Source organism: Lepidochelys kempii, chromosome 1 (genome assembly GCF_965140285.1).
Source record: "Lepidochelys kempii isolate rLepKem1 chromosome 1, rLepKem1.hap1, whole genome shotgun sequence".
NCBI lineage: Eukaryota > Metazoa > Chordata > Testudines > Cheloniidae > Lepidochelys > Lepidochelys kempii.
The window spans coordinates 62,156,833-62,173,392 of record NC_136380.1 but is presented as its reverse complement, the minus strand read 5'-3'; the positions used below and the strand labels follow the sequence as shown (position 1 = coordinate 62,173,392).

Here is a 16,560-nt window from a genome sequence, read left to right as displayed (position 1 = left end):
TTACAGTTATCTGAAGCAAGGGGAGATGGATGAATGGATGTGGATTTCAACACAGAGGCACTGGTGTAATGAGTAATGTTGTGAAGGTGGCAATAGTTAGGCCTTGTCTACACTATGGGTGTAAGTTGACCTAAGCTCTAGGTTTTTTGCCGCCCCAAGCTCAGGTGGGGCTGGGGCTCGCAGACGGCGCTGGAAGCGGAGGGAGTGATGTCACCTTCTCCCAGCGCCTGCAGGGGCTTTACCCCCTCCCCTGCCCGGCCACGCAGAGAAGCCCCAATATATGGGGTGGCACAAGGCAGGGCAGCAGCCAGTGCGCAGATGAGGCGGCGCAGTCCCCGGCAGGACTCGCCCTCTCCTCCCCAGGTAGCGGCTGGGCCCTGGCAGTTCAGCATCCCCGGGGCTGGGGCTTCCCCTTCCCGCTGCGGCAGGGTGCGTAGCAACGTCGCCCCGTCTAAATGGCGCAGCTCCAAGAGTGCAACTGTCCCGAAAGAAGAGAATGGCCAGAATGCCGCCCCTGGAAACGTGCCGCCCCAAGCACGTGCTTGCTTTGCTGGTGCCTAGAGCCGGTCCTGGATGGAGTCAACGTAGCTTAGGTTAACTTAATGCGGCGTCTACACCAGGCTGTGTCAATGGGAGAGCGCTCTGCGGTCATTTAGCAAATCTAGACCCACTAAATCGACCCCCACTGCATCAATCGCAGCAGCATCGATCCCCGGTAGACATGGCCTTAGAAGCACTAATGAGACATATCAAATGAGACAGAGTTCACTGTCAAGGTAGAGACAGACAGGAGAAGCAGATGAAGCTCTGCGTCAAGAAAGGGAATTAAAGAGGTGTTTGAGGGTGTTCTTGCTCAGCAATGCACTTGGAGGCATTAAACAGACAACAGATGAAGCAAATGCATAAATTTAGATGGCCAAGCAAGCAGAGTGGAAAAGCAAGAGTTAGTAAAGATGTCAAGATATATAGGTGTATGTCTAAGTATCAGTGTGAAAGCAATGATTAAGGTTAAAGGTAACAAATATTACTATGATGATGATGTTTGAATGTAATAACACAAAGAAAATAGTAGACAACTTTCTTCTTTGTTTAGGTGGTGTGTGGGTTGCAATTTTAGTTGGAGGTGGATTGAAATCATGCTTTCACAGATAATGGGAGTAGTCCAAAATTTTCAGATTTAGATATTTCAAAGTTAAGCAAGGTGACAGGGAGAAAGAGCCAGGAAAGGGTTAAGGATTCAGCAGGGTTTGGAGTCCTTGTCTAGCAGGCACTAGATGGTGGGGAGCACCCAGCACCACATCTCAGTATAAAGCTCCTTCCCAGAAAGAACAACTATTTGGCAGTCTAGCAGCAGGGCGTAGTGATAAAATGAACAATTGAGGCCTTGAGCTATTATCTGCTTGGGGCACCTGTTACTCTGTTGATTGACCATGGCCCTCTGAAATGTCTGCAATCTGTGAAGGAGACCAACCCCAGGCTGGTATCCGGCTCTGCATCCCTATGCTTTCACGGTGCAACACAGATCTGGTGCTTCCCATGTGAATGCAGATTTCCCAGGAAGGGAGAGTCTCAAGGGGGAGTGGGGTGACAGAGAGAAAAAGCAAAGAAATGGGTAAGGGCTACCTGTCACAGGATTCATCAAGGACTGAAGGAAAGGGTGTGTCCTCTTTGCAGGGATGAGAGAAGCAAAGGGAAAGGCCTCTGGGGACTGCAACAGCTTTGGTCAGGGGAACCACTTTGTTTAATTTTACTTCATGAGTTTTTTGTGTTTGAACAATAAATTGTCCCAAAGGCAAGGGCCAAAACAGACTTTGGCACATCACTGCTTCTTTCCTGGGCTGGTAAGGTGGTGGGCTATCCTACAGGCACCTATATAACAGTGACCTAAACTTTTAGGGTTGCTGAGTAGCTGTAGCTCCATTGACTTCAAAGTTGTGAGTACCTAGGCACCTGTGAAACTTGGATTTTTTTAATAACGCATATAAAAGATTGTCATGTAGTGTACATATGTCTAAGAAAAAATAAACATGCAAACATTTTGTTGGAGAAGAATAACGGTAGAGGGCTGCATGTTTCTGCATTCTATTCTGTAGAATAATACCTCCTACTTCTTATATTGCTTTGCATCAGTAGATCTGAAAGTGCTATATGAAGGTCAGTATCATTCGCCTCATTTTACAGAGAGGGAAACTGAGGCACAGAGAGGTAAAGTCACTTGCCCAAGGTCACCAGCAGGCCATTGGAGTCAGGCACAGAACCCAGGTCTTCTGAGTCCCAGTCAAGTGTTGAGAAACGACTTTCTGGGATATCTCCTCACACCACTGCAATATCTTTATATTCAAAATCGCAATATACTATTTGTAATACATATCTGCTCCAAATGTAATAGAAACGTATCTGCATTGCATAAATCATACATGACAGCACATTAGGTCTTTTAAATAACATTGTGAACACCAGGAAATGATGCAAAGAACCCATTTTTCATGTAGTTATTAATACGATCCAAGTTACAGTACTTATCCTCCTACTGATTCCATTTGATTAGACGAATCATTAACATATGTAAGATCTTTCAGCCATGAAGGGTAGCACATTTCTTAAGCAATGGGAAAGATCCACTACTCAGATCTTTTGCTGGCATTGGTGAGTTATGCAGACCAAAGTGAAGGAAAGACCGTACAATAGTTCACTTCTATTTTATGGAGATTTCTTACAACATCCTTCATCCACAGTAGCTAAGCACTTTATGGGCAAGAGCCCAGAAAAGGATCTAATCTTTGGTATTTCTCTTACCCTTTGACTAGGAGGTTTATAAGCAAGGCCCTGTGTGCTCCACCCTGTTCATGTCAATGAGAGGGTAAATCTGTAAAGGTGACAAGTTAAAATGTCAACATAGTTAACTAATTTATTGGTGTTCATTATAGCTAGTGTGCTTATCCTGCAATCCCAACTGCCTCCCACATCTCCCCTGGGGCAAAAAAGCCTCAAAATTCTTCCAGCTTAACTACCAAAACCACCAGCTTCACCCCCTCCAATGTAGGATGCATTATCAACTCCAAAAATCGTTGGCATATCCCAACTGGGAGGACAATGTAAAATAAACTAAATGTACTATGAAAGTAAACACCACAGAAATTAGTGTATTGACTGTATTATTACATATTATATTTAAATTACAACCCTGTATTTCTAAATATACATTCGGCAGAATTTCCTGCCTGCCACAACAGAGTGGTGCAGAATCCAGGAATTGTGATGCACAGTGACGAAACAGCTTGCTGCTGAGCCTTCGTTAGGAATTACAAGGGCTTTTATTTGCTCTGTCATAAATGCTGGGTGGGGTGAAATTGCGTGCTGCCGAATGGAACTGAGTGGTCAAAGAAATGAGTCTTTCTTGTGGGCCTGAAAGTGGTCATTCCGGCATCCTGTGGGAGCAAGTTCTATATGCACATGCCAGCAGCCAGGAAAGCCCTGTCTCCAACAATCACAAGTTTCATCCTCGAGGCAGATAATTTCATTGTTCCTGAGGAGCACAGATGTTGAAGGATAAGGTCTGGAGGGTTGCTTCATCTTACTAGGCATTTCCCTTAACTTGAGTTTTCTCATTTCTTGGGGAGTGAGAGGGGACGCAATTATGGTCACAGCATCAAGTCCCATATGGAAGGAGTCTAACTTTTTGTTTTTCTAGGCATTTACTGCATCTGATCCTGAAAGATGTGGAACACCCGCTGCGCCAACTGAAGTCAATGGAGCCACATGTGCTCTTGGGCACCTCACAGGACCAGGCACATTTCAGCAGGAGGTGAGGATGCTCATATCAGGATCATTCAGAATCAGGTCTATAAGGCACAACTTCTTGGTATATTTTTTCCTTTTGGAGTGAAGAGCCAACTTGTGGCCCAGTTAATGTAGCGTCACCAGAGGGGCGGGAAGTGGGGCAGGAAGAAAAAGGGCATACGCCTTCTGAACCTTATGTCCCTGTGCTGGGCACGGGCACCACAGTTGGGGGTTCAGGGAATCAGCTTCCACAGGACTGCTATATGCTGACCGCGTACAGGTGAGAGGAACAGGGAAGGAACTGGTCAGAGCTTTGGTCACAGCTCACCGCCCCTTACTCTGAGCTCATGGCAAACTCATAACTAGGGCCCTACCAAACTCATTGTCTATTTTGGTCAATTTCACGGTCAAAGGATTTTAAAAATTGTAAATTTCATTAATTCAGCTATTTAAATCTGAAATTTCAGAGTGTTGTAACTGGAGGGGTTCTGACCCAAAAAGGAGTTGCCAGGGGGGGGAAGGGAAAGCCACGGTACTGCAACTCTTACTTCTGTACTGCTGCTGGCGGCAGCGGCGCCTTCAGAGCTGGGCAGCTGGAGAGTGGCGGCTGTTGGCTGGGAGACCCGGCCAATAGCCGCCGCTCTCCAGCTGCTCAGTTCTGAAGGCAGCGCAGAAGTAAAAGTGGCAATACCACAACCCCCCCAAAATAATCTTGTGACCCCTCTGCAAATCCCTTTTGGGTCAGGACCCCCAGTTTGAAAAACACTGGTCTCCCCTATGAAATCTCTATAGTATAGGGTAAAAGCACACAAAAGACCAGATTTCACGGGGGGAGACACGTCATGGTCCTTGACATGTTTTTCATCGCCAGGAATTTGGTTGGCCCTACTCATAACTGAACCAATAATAATAGGGGGGAAAAGAGATTTTGACTTCAGGGGAGTTAAGCCAATGGAGAATCTGACCCTTAATTTTCTAATGTAGAAATTAGGGCTGTCAATTAATCACAGTTAATTCGTGCGATTAACTCAAAAAATTAATTGCGATTAATCGCACTTATAACAATAGAATACCAATACCAATTGGAAATTATTAAATATTTTTATGGTTTTTCTACATTTTCAATATTGATTTCAATTACAACACAGAATACAAAGTGCACAGTGCTCACTTTATATTATTATTTTTTATTACAAATCTGTGCAATGTAAAAATGATAAACAAAAGAAATATTATTTTTCAATTCACCTCATACAAGTACTGAAGTGCAATCTCTTTATTGTGAAAGTGTAATTTACAAATGCAGATTTTTTTTGGTTACATAATGGCACTCAAAAACAAAACAGTGTAAAACTTTAGAGCCTACAAGTCCACTTAGTCCTACTTCTTGTTCAGCCAATCGCTAAGACAAACACGTTTGTTTACATTGACGGGAGATAATGCTGCCTGCTTCTTGTTTACAATGTCACCTGAAAGTGAGAACAGGTGTTCTCACGGCACTGTTGTAGCCGGCATTGCAAGATATTTACGTACCAGATATGCTAAACATTCATATGCCCCTTCATGCTTCAATCACCATTCCAGAGGACATGCTTTCATGCTGATGATGGGTTCTGCCTGATAATGATCCAAAGCAGTATGGACTAACGCATGTTCATTTTCATCATCTGAGTCAGATGCCACCAGCAGAAGGTTGATTTTCTTTTTTGGTGTTCGGGTTCTGTAGTTTCCGCATCAGAGTGTTGCTTTTTAAAGACTTCTAAAAGCATGCTCCACACCTCATCCCTCTCAGATTTTGGACGGCACTTCAGATTCTTAAACCTTGGGTCGAGCGCTGTAGCTGTTTTTTAGAAATCTCACATTGTCACCTTCTTTGCGTCTTGTCAAATCTGCTGTGAAAGTGTTCTTAAAATGAACATAGGCTGGGTCATCATCTGAGACTGCTATAACATGAAATGAATGCAGGTAAAAGAGAGTAGAAGACATACAATTCTCCCGCCAAGGAGTACAGTCACAAATTTAATTGACACATTTTTTTTAGAAGCATCATCAGCATGGAAGCATGTCCTCTGGAATGGTGGCCAAAGCATGAAGGGGCATATGAATGTTTTGCATATCTGGTATGTAAATATCTTGCAACGCCAACTACAAACGTGCCATGCAAACACCTGTTCTCACTTTCAGGTGACATTGTAAATAAGAAGCAGGCAGCACTATATCCCATCAATGTAAAGAAATTTGTTCGTCTTAGCGACTGGTAAAATAAGAAGTAGGACTGAGTGCACTTGTAGGCTTTAAAGTTTTACATTGTTTTATTTTTGAATGCAGTTTTTTTGTACATAATTCTACATTTGTAAGTTCAACTATCATGGTAAAGAGATTGCACTACAGTACTTGTATGAGGTGAATTGAAAATTTTTTTGTTTTGTTTTTTACAGTGCAAATATTTTTAATCAAAAATATAAAGTGAGCACTGTACACTTTGTATTCTGTATCGTAACTGAAATTAATATATTTGTAAATGTAGTAAACATACACAAATATTTAAAATAAATAGTGTTCTATTGTTGTTTAACAGCGTGATTAATCGTGATTAATTTTTTCAATCACTTGACAGCCCTAGCAGAGATCCATTCAGTTTTCAGGGTTCGTTTCAAGACATATTTATTTAGAAGGAACAATGAGAAAGAACAACAGTGTATCTACAATTCAAACATTACACAATTATTATTTATACAATATTTCTTTTTTTTCCCCACTGTTAAAATCTGTGGTTATTACAGGCAACCATGTGAATCTATTTACATATAGCATGTATATATAAAAAGAAAAGGAGGACTTGTGGCACCTTAGAGACTAACAAATTTATTTGAGCATAAGCTTTCGTGAGCTATAGCTCACTTCATTGGATGCATACCGTGGAAAATACAGTGGGGAGATTTATATACATAGAGAACATGAAACAATGGGTGTTACCATTCTCGTTACAGTGTGTATGGTAACACCTATTGTTTCATGTTCTGTATGTATATAAATCTCCCCACTGTATTAAGTGATCACACTCGTTACAGTGTGTATGGTAACACGCATTGTTTCATGTTCTCTGTGTATATAAATCTCCCCACTGTATTTTCCACTGAATGCATCCGATGAAGTGAGCTGTAGCGCACAAAAGCTTATGCTCAAATAAATTGGTTAGTCTCTAAGGTGCCACGAGTCCTCCTTTTCTTTTTGCGAATACAGACTAACACGGCTGCTATTCTGAAACATGTATATATTGTCACTCTTTAGCATAATCAGCACACAAAATGCAATGTTAGGATTCAAACGTTTTACAAGCACAGAAGTCAGAAAATTCCTTCACTTTTCTCGCAGCAACCACAACTCACCCTCTGACACACACAATAGAAGCTATGAAAAGTAAAAGAAAAATTGTCAACTGTTTCCACTTTTACTAAATATAATTTCCAAAGTTGTCTACCATTCCAAGTATGGAAAAAATATCCCACAGGTGTTGGTAAGTGCTAATTTTTTTATGGCAACCACCATATGTGGTTTTAATTTTGATGAAAGAGTCCAAGCTCCGCTTGCATGGCCTGTAAAAATTTCAAAAGGGTACCAGATCCCACTGGCCGTCATCGCTGCATGTATCAAATACTGATCCTGAAGTGAATCTGTGGAACAAACTGACAGATGCTGAATAGATGAGGATGCAAATGTCACCATTAAAGTTTAATCCAGTGCCTAATGGCCAAGGACAGCACCATGGCAGGACTGCACAGCTTTAATAATGTCTGAAACAGATGTCACATTTTTCACAGATTGCCTCCCAACAAACCTTTCCCAAAAATCTCACCTGCTCTTAATAAATCATTTTGGAAAAATTTAGTCCAAGCTTTTTGAAAGAATCTTTGGAAAAATCAGTTAAAGCTTTCTTTACATGGTGAAGAAAGATGACTGTCTGGCTAGAGAGTTTCATCAAAAAGATTCTTGTAGTAATAGGATCGATACTTCACAGAGCTGTTTATAAAATTCCACAGGGGACTGATTTATCCATATTTTTACCTGGTTTAAAGTTTTAATGGCCTGCAGGATTTACATCTCAAATTGGCAAATAACTTCTTTGTCATCCTTATTTAGTCTCAATTATTCACCCCACTTCAAATAGTCCAGGATAATCTTTCTAGATTTATAAAATAATTTATATGAATCTGTTTAAAGATACTGAAATGCCTCTAACTCTTTTCCCTCCCCAGGAACAGTCTCTCTGGCAGCTGTATGTATTGTGGAGACTGTATTTTCAGCTTTCTTAGAGGGAATGGAGTTAACTAACTGAATCAACATCTTCTACATAGTTTAAATTAACCCCCACACAGGGCCCTACATGCCACGTAAGCCCTACTTAAGCCTTTACCGTGCAATTTAAGTGGTGCTAAGGGCCTTGGAGGAGCCCTCTGCATTCAGCTGAACTTCATCTTATTAACATAGCAACAAGGCCTGACTCTGTACATAAGAAGTGTTGTGTCAATAGCAATTAACTCTCAAGTACTTTCTCTTTCCTGTTCCACTACAATTTTTTTCACTTAGGAAATATTGTCCTGGAATAGTTTGTGAATCCCTTTCAACTTGTTAATTTTTCCTGCAATTCTCTGTATTTTCTTCTTTCTCCCTTTTATATTTTTAGCTACCTTGTGTAATTTGTCAACTAACCTCTTCATGTAGGGTTAAATAATCCTAGCTCTGTTGCAGCAGAGTTCAGTGCAGCTGAGTGGAGGGAAGAGACAAAGGTGGTTCTAAATGACCTTTCCATTCCCACTACCCAATCCTGAGGCTGATCCAGCCTCTAGTGCAAGCTGGACTGGCCTAAGGGCTACTCTAACTAGTGCCATCTTGTAATAGGCCTTAAGGGCCATTACATGCTAGCGAGGATCACCAGTGCTGTGTGTGCTCCAGCTTTACCACATTCTATTCTGTGTAGGTTTTTGTACCACACTCATCACTGTAGTATCTGACCACCTTCCAGTAGCACATTAACCAATGTGACTGATGTATGTCATGTATTTGTTTTCTAATCCTCTCTCCAGGAGAAGAAGCATGTTTTGTCTAGTAGAGATTTTTTAAAAATATACATAGAGCCCATTATGCTGGTGGAGGAGTATGGGAGGAACAGAATGGGAGAGGAGAGGCTGGCATACAGCCAGTATCGCCAGCTGATGATTCCCCCACACTGTGGAAATCTTCAGCTCCCTATTCATAGCTCGTTATAAGAGATCCTTTTGCATTGCTCCTGTAGCACAAAATGGACCTTAATGTGGCTCAGAACCTGGCTCATCACCTTTACAACAACATCCCCTACCAATCCCAAGGATCAAGAAGACAATAGAGTAGGCTCTATAAGTGACAGAAGAACCTTGTTAATTCCACTTTACATAAAATGCAATTATTCTCTCACGCATCCATAGAATACTCCAGCATCTTCCCTCACTTTTCATCAGAGATTTAACAATAGCAAGGTCCCCTATTACTATTTTGCTTACAAATTATACAACAGTACATTACTAGTATAGTATGAAGTACGCTAAATTAAAACTGACACTTGTCAAAATAAATGAAGGGCGCTATGATGCAGTATGCCAGGGGTTCTCAAACTGGGGGTTGGGAGGCTATTACATGGGGAGGTCGCGACCTGTCAACCTCCACCCCAAACCCCGCTTTGCCTCCAGCATTTATAATGGTGTTAAATTAAAAACACTCTTTTATATATTTATAAGGGGGGGGGGGGAAATCGCACTCAGAGGCTTGGTACATGAAAGGGGTTACCAGTAAAAAGTTTGAGAACCACTGCAGTATGCTTAATTTTCTCTTTTAAATATGGGGCTTATCCCTCATCATTAACTCTCAAAGTTATGCCATCAGCAGTGACCTACTAATGTTTAAGTTGAATTTGACTTTGAAATATTTTTCTTCATTAATTTGTAGCCAAAAGTCCTAATTGGGAATGACTTCATTTGAAACATTAGCTAGGTATTTATAAACATACTAGAACTAGTAGAGTGAGAGTCTTGTATCAGACATGACATACTGCCTTCATCTTTACCAGTCCAGATCTATGATTATATTATGATGTGTCAAATAAAATAACTCAGGGATAATCTTGCACCAAGATTCCTCCACATTTATTTAATTTCAAGATTACAACTCTCTATTTGACACAATTAGTTTCCTAGAATCAAATTGGTCCCCCCATAACAGAAAGTCTCCTCAAGGTTTGTAAGTGTATCTAATACCATGTGTTTTATATAAATTCTGATCTGAACACTCAATTCTCTTGTAGACATAGAGCCAGCTTTGTGTAAACTGGCACAGCTATTGACTTCAGTGGAGCAATCCTAATTTACATCAAGGGAGGATCTAGAACCTATCACTAGGGCTGCAGGTTTGTCGCAGTGGGAAAAATGGCATGGATAACTTGATTTTCCCATGTGTCTGTGACTTTGGCTTTTTGTCCTTTTCCACTCCAGGAGTTACCACCTGGCACATGGGGTCACAGTGCCACTCAGTTTTCGCAGCACTGCGACCCCATGCACAGGGTCTCAATGTTGCCAAACCAGGCAATGCTGCAAACCCATGTGCCAGGTCCCAAATCCATGAACGGGGCCCAGCCCCGCGGTACAGGAGCCGAGGAACCACCACTGTGTTGTGAGTGTGGGGTGGGGCTCGCCCTCTAGCCTCTCCTCCAGGGCCCCTCCTCCTCATTTGCCATTTTTATAAAAATCCAATTCATGAAACCTGTGACCTTTACTAAATTTACCATGACTGCTCTGTGATTTTTTTATTTTAAAAAATGCTGAGACAAATCTGTAGTCCTACCTATAACTGAGTGAAATCCATACATCCTCTCTTTCTTTCCCGAGCACCCCTTGAAGTCCCAAGGGACCCCATTTTTCCATCTCCCTGCTTCCTAAATCCTTAAAGCTTGCATAGCAGCCATCACCATTCAAGTCAAGGAAGAACAAGTGCCACTCCCTACGAGGTCCATCAACTCTGCTTCCAAAGTGGACAGATAATATAAAGGCTGAATGATGCAAGGGGCTTCTTCCTGCCGCTGTAGTATTTGCCTCCCCTATAAACTCACCTGCATGAATGCTTTCTTGATTTCTTTCCCTCAAATCCAGATGCAAGAACAAAATAAAGAGCTACTCACATAATATCCCATTCTTATACTCCTCTTGTGCCTTTAGCTTAATTTGTGCCATATGAAATGTTAGATCCTGCAGCTTTCGTCATTAAGACAAAGATCAGACAGGTTCTAGCTTAGTGTTATGCTGCAGAGAAACTTTTAATCCACTCTCACACAAATCAAATACTTTTCCTACCCATTCCATTTTCTACTGGACTTCTATGGTATGTTTGAACCCCTCCATTGATGCAGATGATCTGATTAGTTTGCTTAAAGTTAACTCTCAATAAACGTTAAATCAGCTCTTCCCAGTATCATTGTACTTTGGGAATATAAAATTAGCACTGTAGTAACCTCAACTAGCTCAACCATAAAGTAGGAACATTTTTGTAAAGGTCACTGGAATACATATTTACTAGCCTACTAATATGCTCTGCACATTTTAAATTCCAATACAAGGTTATTTCAAGTGCATGCTTAACTTGTAGGGTGGGCTGCAGCTAACTCCCTCAAGTTGTTTTTCTATTTGGCTTCAATAAAGATATAACTCACCCTTGTGAAAACAGTATTCCCCAGGCAGCATGTAGTTCTCTGATAGGGCCACCTTCTTCTTGACAGTGCTCATGCTACTTAGGACGGAAGAATCCAATGCACCACTACAGACTACGGACCAAATGGCTCGGCAGCAGTTCTCTAGAAAAGGACCTAGGGGTTACAGTGGACGAGAAGCTGGATATGAGTCAACAGTGTGCCCTTGTTGCCAAGAAGGCCAATGGCATTTTGGGATGTATAAGTAGGGGCATTGCCAGCAGATCGAGGGACGTGATCATTCCCCTCTATTCGACATTGGTGAGGCCTCATCTGGAGTACTGTGTCCAGTTTTGGGCCCCACACTACAAGAAGGATGTGGAACAATTGGAAAGAGTCCAGCGGAGGGCAACAAAAATGATTAGGGGACTGGAACACATGACTTATGAGGAGAGGGTGAGGGAACTGGGGATGTTTAGTCTACGGAAGAGAAGAATGAAGGGGGATTTGATAGCTGCTTTCAACTACCTGAAAGGGGGTTCCAAAGAGGATGGATCTAGACTGTTCTCAGTGGTAGCTGATGACAGAACAAGGAGTAATGGTCTCAAGTTGCAGTGGGGGAGGTTTAGTTTGGATATTAGGAAAAACTTTTTCACTAGGAGGGTGGTGAAGCACTGGAATGCGTTACCTAGGGAGGTGGTGGAATCTCCTTCCTTAGAAATTTTTTAAGGTCAGGCTTTACAAAGCCCTGACTGGGATGATTTAGTTGGGGATCAGCCATGCTTTGAGCAGGGGGTTGGACTAGATGACCTCCTGAGGTCCCTTCCAACCCTGATATTCTATGATTCTATGATTCTACTGCTATTAGTCAACTCCTAGAAGGACTTTCAAAACTAGCTACAGACTAATGGCTTCAGCCATCAGTTCTGCTGTTCTTTAAGGCAATCTCCAAGTACAGTATGTGTCCTAAGCTTCTACAATGCTGATAATACGTTTCTTCATTTATGTTCTCTCAGACAAGCCTTTGTTGAGGTTGCTTCTGAATTAGACCAATACCATAGTGATGAGAGTGGCATACATGGCTAGATAGATTAGATAGCATTGGCCAGCATAAACAACTCATACATCAGAGAGGTCTGCAGCACCTTCCAAAATGGAAAGCAAACATAGCATGAAGACAACAGTTAAGTCGCTAAGAAATAATCATGAGATGATGGTAGCAAATTGAGAGAATGTCTTCTAGTGTTGCTATTGTTGGGTTTTGTTTTTCGTTTTTTATGCCAACTGACAAAGTACAGTTAGTGCTTTTGGTTTATAAATCTGAGTGCACCACAGACATTCAGATGTATCTTTTACATATTTATACAAGGATGAGGTAGGCATATAGTACATGTACCTCATAACATAATGGATTTCAATACATACTGCATACACACACACACCAAAAATATTCTCTGCAAAACCATGTTTAACACTATGAAAATCTACTACTTCTGCATTACATCTGTGCACATCCCTTTAAAAGATGCCAAACACATTCTCAAATCTCAGAAAATAGGTGTGAAATAGAAAATGAGCCCCCTACTTTTAATACCATTTCAAATAAATTCACCTCCAAGTAACTGACAGATTCCCAACTATTAAAAACACTTAAAAGCTAATAGAAGCAGCAAAGAGACAAGAAAATCCAGTGTCTACAATTTCATACACTATTAATTTAAAAAATTCTCACCCAGATTAATTCTCATTAGTTGCCAGCTTGGCAGGTCCTTCTGACACCAAGCAGTTTAATATCTGTTCAAGGACCTTGCAAGAACAAGCATATATCTTAAGATTGGATTTTTTTTGCCTGCAGTTAAAGAGCAGACAGTATAGTCTTTAACTTTACCTTGCTATTCCAGTTTTAATAATCCAGCCTTATGTACATGTATATGTGGGTCTTCTTCTTTCACTGTCACAGTGTATTGAATATGTCACAGCTTGAGCCCAGGTCATTATGCAGGGACAGCATACATTACTAACATAAATTACATTTTACTGCACAAGGGCATGCATGCAGAGTAAGAGACAGCACACTCTTAATTGGCTCTGTAAGTCTATGGAAGTCTTTCAGTTTAACTCTTTGCCTCATGAAATATATTCTCTCTAGTACAAACACTGAAGGCTTCCCGGCTTTCCAAGTCAGTCTGATGTTTTTTCCTTCTCATTGACTTTTCTATATATTAATAGCAAGGGTTAAAATGACAAGGGTCTAAATGAAGTAAAGACATAAGGGTGGAGCAACAATTCATATCCAAGTAATAAGAACAGCAACAAAAAGATTACAGGTTTCTACTCTCTCCAGATTATAGTAGAAAACCAAAATATCTAGCACAGAACACAAGCATTTGAAACAATAAACTCTACACTGAAGTCAATTGGGTTACCAGGGGTATAAGTCACTGTCTAATTTAGCCTGCCTCTAACAAAGATCACACTCATACAATGTGTCATTCTGAAAAATTCACAGTACAATTAATTTCAAATGAACAATGCATAAGCACTACACTCAAGTGCCTTGGGTTGCACATGCGTATCACTAGCATTTATAAACAAACTAAAACGAGGAAGAGACTGTTTAGTCTCCCTCCATTTGTTTGGAAGCTACAGATATAATCTTAAGGCAAATTTCTCTTGAACACAACAGTGTTTCCCTCTGGGAAATTATCTTCATTCCATTAAGCACTGGCTTTAGGTGTAAAATATGTAAGCCAATTTAATAACAGAAAACAAATGGAAATCAAAGGTATAGGTTCTCAAAACTGGCTAATATTTTTGCAGTAGAAAGATGTGGGAGAAAGAACGGAAACTGATACTCATTTTCATGAACTGAAGTCCTTTGGCAATTTTTGAAATACATTTAGCAAACTGCTATACTACACAAGATAAATCAAGCTAGGCAGTGGTTAAACATATTGGCAAGCATATTGTCTAGAAAAAAGAGGACCACTTTTACAGTAGTTATATGGATAAGAACATAAGAACGGCCTTATGGGTCAGACCAAAGGTCCATCCAGCCCCATATCCTGTCTGCCAACAGTGGCCAATGCCAGATGCCCCAGAGAGAGTGAACCTAACACGTAATGATCTAGTGATCTCTCTCCTGCAATCCATCTCCACCCTCTGACAAACAGAGGCTAAGGACACCATTCCTTACCCATCCTGGCTAATAGCCATTAATTACCCAGAAGATAGATTTACTGACCAGCCCAAAATACTTTTGTCATACATAAGAAAACATGACAGAGTAATAATGTAATCAATTAAACACACTGCAGTGTTTGCAAAAGTGAAATGAACACAAATTTATACTATTTTAACAGGGAGTTTTCTTTAAAATAAAGAAGGAAAACAGGAGACAAACTGTTTAATGGCAGAATTCTACACTATTGAAATTGAAGAGGGGGGAAAAAAGCATGCTGAGACATTTAAAAAAGCAGTAAACCAGAAAAAAACCTATATCCAAGTATTAATAGTCTGACATAAGTCCACAACAGCAAGCAAATTCAGAGTTAAGGATGAAAATTATGTCTGACACTCTGTCCTTAACTCACCCTGTTGTGCCTAAGGACTACAGCATGCATAATATGCAAGAACACCCATTATTCTTTTTGGACACCAATATAATATCCAAAAACAAGATGAGCTGAGGGCTGATTATCAGACCTAATTTTCAACTGTAACTTCTGGGTCTAAGCAAGACTGTGAATGTTAACTTTAATTACTTTTTGTGGCTACTTTTTTTCCTAACTCCTCATAAGAGAAGGTTTGAGTTTTTTATTTACTTGGTCTTTCAGTAAAAAAAATCATAGTCCACTGATACTACGGTTTATTTTCTATCTACTGCTACCACCAGTTTGATTATGAGGACCCTGGAAGGGAAATGAGGTGCCTTTTGGAAGGTAGAAAATATCATGAGCTATCCATTTAGTCACTTGCTCATAGATTATTCGCTCCTTTCCGATTTACTGTTTTGATTATATTAAGAGACATTCTGGGTTTCTTTCTTGATGATACTCAGGAAATATTGCACTACAAGTGAAATTATTTCCTTCTATTCCTGCTGCAAGCTGCGGACAAGAGAAACTTTATGGTAACAAAGTGCAGCTGGAAAACCTAAAAAGTTCTGCAATCTTCGAGGGGAAGTAATTTCTCCTGGGTTTTCATTTCTGACTTTTTAGATGCCAACTCTAATAGATCACTGTCCTCAAGAAAAGATGAGAACTTTAAATTAGAAAAAGTGGAGGAGTCTACTGCATTCTAATGCCTACTGCATTTATTTTACTCTTTCCTGGTAGCCTCTTTTTTTTTAAAAAAAAAAAAGTCATCCTAAATTTCTAGGGGTTTCTCTTTAGGTATGGCCCCTGCAAGGGTTTGCTTCATTGAACAGATTTAATTCATTATGGCTCAAGAACTCTCTCCTGGTTCATGTCTCTCCGTTCCTTTACTATCCCACTGCCTTGCAAAACTATGAAAGTGAACATATCACAGCTCTCTCTTTCTCTCTCACTCACACACACTCACAGAGCAGAGGCAGGATCGGAGAGTGTGCATTAGTGTGAACAGGCTGAGTTAAAAAAAAAAAAAAGTAGTGTTTGTATTTTGCTGTAAATTCACCATAATTCATTTCATCCTTGTCTGTTCCGTCTTTTCTGGATGGGAGTTTCAGATTCCTGGTTTAGTTTCCAAGAAAGCCCTAACACCTGCACATACAAATTTTACAGCTGACGGTAAAAGCATGACAGTTCCACTTTTCCAGTGAAATATAGCTGTTATGGGAAGTCAGGATCAGTGAGACCCTAGCTCCAGAGACGAAGAAAGAATCAGAAAAAAATCCTAGGCAAAACATATTTTGGAAGAGTGAAAAAAAGCAAAATAGGATTAAAAAAAAATGAAGATTACAATCTCATTCCAACATGTGAAAAATTATGCTTCCATTGGTATTTCTCGGAGCTCTGTACACTAATCCCTGCATATCACAGAGCAGGCCACTTTATTTTTCCCCTTCCTTTTCTTATTTCATTGTCCTCTTC

At 40.6% G+C, this 16,560-nt stretch overlaps 1 protein-coding gene across 15 annotated transcripts in view; it reads right to left on the bottom strand.

Annotated features, from left to right (window-relative positions):
- Positions 1 to 16,560, bottom strand: part of ENOX1 (ecto-NOX disulfide-thiol exchanger 1) — a 506,538-nt gene that overhangs the window by 452,125 nt on the left and 37,853 nt on the right. The window lies entirely within an intron of this gene.